The sequence below is a fragment of the Dasypus novemcinctus genome, chromosome 5, assembly GCF_030445035.2.
Source record: "Dasypus novemcinctus isolate mDasNov1 chromosome 5, mDasNov1.1.hap2, whole genome shotgun sequence".
Taxonomy (NCBI): Eukaryota; Metazoa; Chordata; class Mammalia; order Cingulata; family Dasypodidae; genus Dasypus; species Dasypus novemcinctus.
In genome coordinates, this window is record NC_080677.1 from 21362295 (window position 1) to 21368952 (window position 6658).

Genomic DNA, 6658 nt, shown 5'->3' on the forward strand with positions numbered 1-6658 from the left:
CTAAAAATGCCCTACATTCCCTCTATTCTATTCTCCCCTCCCCCCTCCTCAGAACTTATGATAATCATTAAGTTTCAATTTTTGAAAAAGATTCATAGTTATTTGCAATAATATTGAAGGCTTGATATATTGGTCTGTTTTCTTGTCCCTCTAATTGAGAATATAGCAGGACTCCCCAGGATAGGAATTTAATATTTTCTTGTTTATTGTGTGGGTCTCCAGCCACTGATATAACACACTATGACAAGATGAACACTTACATATTCACAGAAGCATGCTCTGTTGCACCCTATCCTGTATACCCTCCACACCTGACACTCTACACCAGTAACCCTCCCCTGCCATATTTGCCAAAAGAACATTTCCATCATTGTAGATTTAATCACAGACCTGCAAATCCCCAGAGTTAATCTTGTCCTTCCCTCAACTCTTCCCCAGTCCCATGGATAGTCCACCCAACTCCCCCATCCTACTCCCAGTCACAGACCAGCACCACTGAACCCAGTCTGATAGAGGCCTAATATCCAGCATATATAAAGAAATCCTACACCTCATAAATAAAAAGAATCCATTTAAAAATTGGGCAAGAGATTTGAACAGACACTTCTCCAAAGAAGAAATACAAATGGCTAAAAAGCACATGAAAAGATGCTCAACATCACTAGCTGGTAGGGAAATGCAAATCAACACTATAATGAGATACCATCTTATATCCATTAGACTGGCAGCTATTAAAAAAACAGAGGACTACAAGTGTTGGAGGAGATGTGGAGGAAAGAGAACACTTAACCACTGCAGGCAAGTATGTAGAATGGTACAGCCATTGTGGAGGACAGTCTGGAGGTTCCTCAGGAAGCTAACTATAGAACTGCCATATGATCCAGCAATCCCACTGCTGGGTATATAACCAGAAGAACTGAGAGCAGGGACACAAACAGATAAATGCATACCCATGTGCCAAAAGTTGGAAACAACCCAAATGTTCATCAACAGATGAATGGATAACCAAAATGTGGTATATACATACAATGGAGTATTAGTTGTAAGAAGGAATGCAGTATTAACGATATGGGATAACATGGATGAATCTTGAAGACTTTATGTTTAGTGAAGTAAGCCAGGCAATGAAGGACAAATAACATGATCTCGATCTCACTGATACAAATTAAGCAAATTGGGCAGACTCATAGAGCAAGAGTCTGGAAGAAAGGTTACTAGTGACTGAAAGGGAGTAGAGGGGGTTGAGCCAATGCCCATATGGACAAAATTTATAAGGTGGAAGGGTGTGGTTGGGAAGTGGATGGGCATGACAGTGGTTGATTTTTACAGAATGCTTTCACTGATTTTTGTGAAACCCCTATATCCATAACCAATTTATAGTCACAATTCAAACATGATTTTCCAGATTGTGAATATGAATAACTTTACTATCTGATTCAGGAAAGAAGTTGCTCATGTCATTGGTGAACATGTGTAATTCCAACAGGAATGTTGGTTGACATTTTTGTTTATGTTAATGAGCTCGACAAAAATGATATAGTGAAGGGAAGTGTCTGTGGCTCAATTAGTTGGGCTCCTACCTACCATATGGGAGGCCCTGGGTTTGTGTCCTGGGGCCTCCTTGTGAAGGCAGGCTCACCCACATGCTGTGGAGAGACACCGGTCTGCAAGCACTGTAGACAGCCAACTCAGCAAGGTGACACAACAAAAAAGGGAGACAAGTAAAAAATACAGAAGAGCGCACAGCGAATGGACTCAAGAGCAGACAGCAAGCAAGCTGTGTGGGGGTGGGGGGAATAAAAAATAAACAAGATACAGTGAAGATGAATGCTGGAACTTGACTCATTCAAAAATGAGGTGAAAGACTTGCTGAATCAGATGTTAGTTTTCAAATACTAGAAGATTTTCTCAGTTTTTGTGCTGTTATAGTGTACTATCTACAGACATTACACATTTTTTATTTTAATCTGCTTTACCAATCAACAAAGCAATAAATCAAGCCCTAGTTTGTAACATTCACAGAATTCCATGGTATAAATATTCCTATCACGACTGATTTCAACTTACTTATTATCAGGATGCCACTGAACAAAACAACAACAACAACAACAAACTATGCACTGGAACACATTAGATAGTATTTTTACCATATAGATACAATATAAATAAATAACCTCAAGACCATAGAAAATAATAAAGTATGATAAAATAAGAAAATGATGATTTGGAGGATTCATTACCTGTGTTGTTAATACAAATAATCTAATTATAAGGTATATAATTTAATTTATTTTTTCTTTTTTAATGAATAGAATTTGATTTTTAGAGCAGATTTAGGTTTACAGAAAAATTGATCAGATATTTCCCATATCTTTCTCCTCATCCAAAGTCCCCATGCTCTCCAATTTTAACATCTTGCCTTAGCGTGGTATGTCTGGTACAATTGATGAACCAATGTTGATACATTATTATTAACCAAAATCCATAATTTACATTGGGACTCACTCTTTGTGTTATACAATTCTATGGATCTTGACAAATGTAGGATGTCATGTATCCATCAGTAGAACATTATATAGATAGCTTTACTGCTCAAAAAATCCCCTGTGCTTAACTTTTTCATCCCTTTCCTCTCCCCTAATGCTTGTCTCCTCCAGTCCTCTGGCAACCACTGATCATTTTACTGTCTCTATAGTTTTTATTTTTCCAGAGTGTCATATAGTTGGAAGCAGGCAGTATGTAGCCTTTTTAGACTGACTTCTTTCACTTAGCAATATGCATCTAAGGTTCCTCCATGTCTGCAACCAGCTCATTTATTTTTTTTAATAAATCAATTTGATTGATACATATTAATAAAGCATACAACTCATCCAAAGTTTACAATCAATGGTATTTGTTAAAATCACATAGCTGTGCATTCAGCACTTCAATCAATATTAGAGCATTTTTATTAATTCAATAATAATAAACAAAAAAACAGACAAACAAGAAAATTCTTCACCTCTCAATTCTCTATGCTTTTCCTGTTGTATATAGCAGTTATTTCTGGTTCTTCTTGTACATTTATTTATTAAGCAGTTTTATTGAGATATATTCACATCTCACATATCATTTCTTTTAATGATTTAATAATAGTCCATCATATGAACATATCACAATTTACCCATTCACCAAATGAGGAACATCTTGGTTTCTTCAGGTTTTTGCAGTTATAAAAAAGAGTGCTATAAACATTCATTGTGCATACGAATGTCCAGTTGTTCCATTCATTGAAAAGACTATCCTTTCTTCATTGAATTGCCTTTGCTTCTCTGTTAAATGTCAGCTTCTGGTCTCTCTATTCTGTACTATTGATCTATTTGTCTATTCTTTTGCTAAAACCACAGTCTTGATTACTGAGCTTTGTTGTAGTCTTGATGTCAGGTAGTGTCAGTTTTCCACTTCTGTCCATCCTCTTCAGTATTGTGTTGAATATTCTGGGGTTTTTGCCTTTTCTTATAAACTTTTGAATCAGTTTGGCTATATCCACAAATTAATCTGCTGGGATTTTATTGGGTCACATGGAATCTATAGACCAAATTGCTGAGTATTGACCATAACAATATTGAGTCTTTCTTTCCATGAAGAGACATATCTCTCCATTTATTTAGGTCTTCTTTTATTTCTTTCATCAGAGTTTTGTAATTTTCCAAATACAGATCTTGTTTTTGTTAGATATTTGAGCCTAAATATTTCTGTTTTCTTGGTGCTAATAAAAATGGTATTGTGTTTTTAATTTCAAATTCCAATTTTTAATTCCTGGTATATATTAAATCAATTGACTTTTATATATTACCTTTCTATCCTGCAACCAACCCTGTTCTAATCTCATATTAATTTCAAGAGGTTTTTAGTCCATTCTTTGGGTTTTTGTAAATAGTCAATCATGTCATGTTCAGACAAAGAGTTTTATTTCTTCCTTCCCTATTTGTATAACTTATTTCCTTTTCTTGTCTTCTTTCATTGGTTAGTATATCTGGTACAATGTTGAATAGTGGTAGTGAGAAGGGACATCCTTGCCTTGTTCCCAGTCTTAGTGGGAAAACATCTAGTCTCTCACCATTACATATGATGTTAGTTGAAGGGTTTTGTAGATGTAACTGAACAAGTTGAGGAACTTGTTAGTTTGCTGAGAAATTTTTTTTTTTACCATGAAAGGGTGTTGGATTTTGGTAAAAACTTTTTCTTCATCTATTGAAATAATCATTTTCTTCATAACCCTCTTTATGTGACGGGTTGCATTAATTAATTTTTGAGTGATGAACCTGCCTTGCATACCTGGTATAAATCCCACTTCATCATGGTGTATAATTCTATTTCTTTATGGCTGGATTTAATATTTTACTCTTTTGTTTAGAATTCTTGCATCTATGTTGATGTTTTTCTTTCTTGCAATATTTAATGTTTAGTAATGGCTGTGATTAACACCAGCTAGTGTAATTCCTGAAAATTAAAAATTGGCCCTCATAAACTGATACAAACTGGCTCTAGGAAAACACTGGGTAATAATCTCAAATAAACTCCAACATGGGGAAAGAGATAGGAAGACCATTAGTAACAACATATTATGATTGCAGTATGAGTTCAGAATATTAGAAAATAGTGGAAGGAGTAGATATCTGACCTCTGACGAGAAGAGCAGCACCAGATGGCTGCCATTTCATGGTTTTATTTTTAATTAATAGACTTTATTTTAGAGTAGTTTTAGGTTTACAGAAAGATTTATCAGAAAGTACAGAGTGTTCCCATATTACCACTCAGACACAGTTTTCAAAGTGCTTTCAATCAGCAGCCATGTGTAGCTGAGTAAAATCAAGAAAACTTAGCACCTTATCATTTGGCAACTAAAAGGTCTAGATAAATCTATGTTCACGCATAAATGAAGAAATTTAACAAAGCAGCAACAACAGAAACTCAACATGAGGCATACGGGGGGGAGTCACCAATAAAGAAAAAGCAATACTGTCTTCATGAATCAAAGAGTCCTTTTTTACTGACAACCATTTTAAGCTACAAAGTTCTCCTTTAGTGTTGCTTTAGTTGAATACTACACATTTTTATATTATAGGTTTCTATTGCCTTTCAATTAGATATATTTTATAATGGGCTGTTTAAAACTAAATTGTTTAATTCTAGATATTTGAGGCTTTCTAAGTGTTTTGTCATTGCTGATTTTCTATTGAACTCTGTTGGAGCCAAAGAACATATTCTGTAAGATTTCAAACTTTTTAAAACTACGAACATTTGTTTAACAACCCAGCTTATGGTATATTTTGGCTAATCTTCTATATGCATGTGAATAGATGTGTATTTTATAGTTATTGGATGTAGTATTTTACAAATGTCATTGAGGATAAGATGATTGATATTGCTCACATCCTTAGTGAATTTTTGGCCTAGTCGTTCTATCAATTCTTTGGAAAGGAGATACAGTTTCCAAATAGATGTAACCCTTTAAATCCAATATATTTCTCATCTTGAAGGAGATTGAAGTATATTTTGACAGATATTAATATAATCACTCCAGCTTTATTATGCTTACTATTTTCTATTCTTTTATTTTCAATCTATTTATTTCTTTATACTTAAAGAATACTTATGAAGAGTATTAATTGTTTCTTGTTTTTTATACATTTTGCAAATCTCAACCTTTGTCTTTTCATTGGAGCATTTAGTCCATTTATATTTAACGTAATTACTGATATGGTTGTATTTAGGTCTGCCAAGTTTCTACTTATCTCATCTGGTTTTTGTCTTCTGTTCCTTTGATGCCAATTTTATTTTGTCATATATTTTTAGTATTCATTTTAATTCTGCTATTGGTTTCTTACCTATATCTTTTTTCTTCCTTTATTTTTGTTTCTTTTTATCAGGAAGAGTACAAACACAGTCCCCCACTACCACAAATTATGCTGTCAAGTTTCCCACATTTGGGGAAATCACAGGGGTCAGCACATCTGGAGTGCAACGGATAAGCCTTGCCCTGGGAAAACCATCTTCATGATCATGGTATCTCTCCTGCCAGGTAAATATATCTATATCTTATAAACATTATTTTTACTGACTAATTTAGGAATTAAATTCTGCATGTACAGCTTATCCCTCCCAAATGAGAATTAATATTGGATTAATGTAAGTAATAAATTTTACTCAAAAACTGAATGTTGTAGATAATAATGTCAGTCTGGTACCAAATCTGAATTCTGCTGCATTACTTTGAACATTTTTATTTAATTGTTGTAGTAGGAAATTAACTTACTTGACTGGACCCTAAGTGAAAATTAAAATACCTCATGGTATGCAGCAGCCAATAAAAAGAGATGCTTTTTAAATATAAAGATACAGGCAAATTGAAGGTCAAAGTATGGGAAAAGATATGATGTAAAGTGTAACCATGAATAAACTGATAGGAACAACAAGTAACATCAGGTGTGGATAAGGGGATTTTCAAATACTTCTTTTAGGAGCATAAATTGATACAGCAGTTCCATTTCTTAATTCTTATTTTAAAGCAACACTTTCCTGTGAGTTCAAAGAAGCATTTATAAAGATGTTTATTCCAGCATTGTTTATAAAAGCAAAGGCATGTTAACCACTCAAATGTTCAACAATGGGAAAA

At 34.0% G+C, this 6658-nt stretch overlaps 1 non-coding gene across 1 annotated transcript; it reads right to left on the reverse strand.

Moving 5' to 3' along the window:
* Positions 1-5908: 5908 nt before the first annotated feature.
* Positions 5909-6072, reverse strand: LOC111763160 (U1 spliceosomal RNA). The gene has a single exon (XR_002796076.1). It is a non-coding gene; the product is annotated as a U1 spliceosomal RNA (small nuclear RNA).
* Positions 6073-6658: the final 586 nt, after the last annotated feature.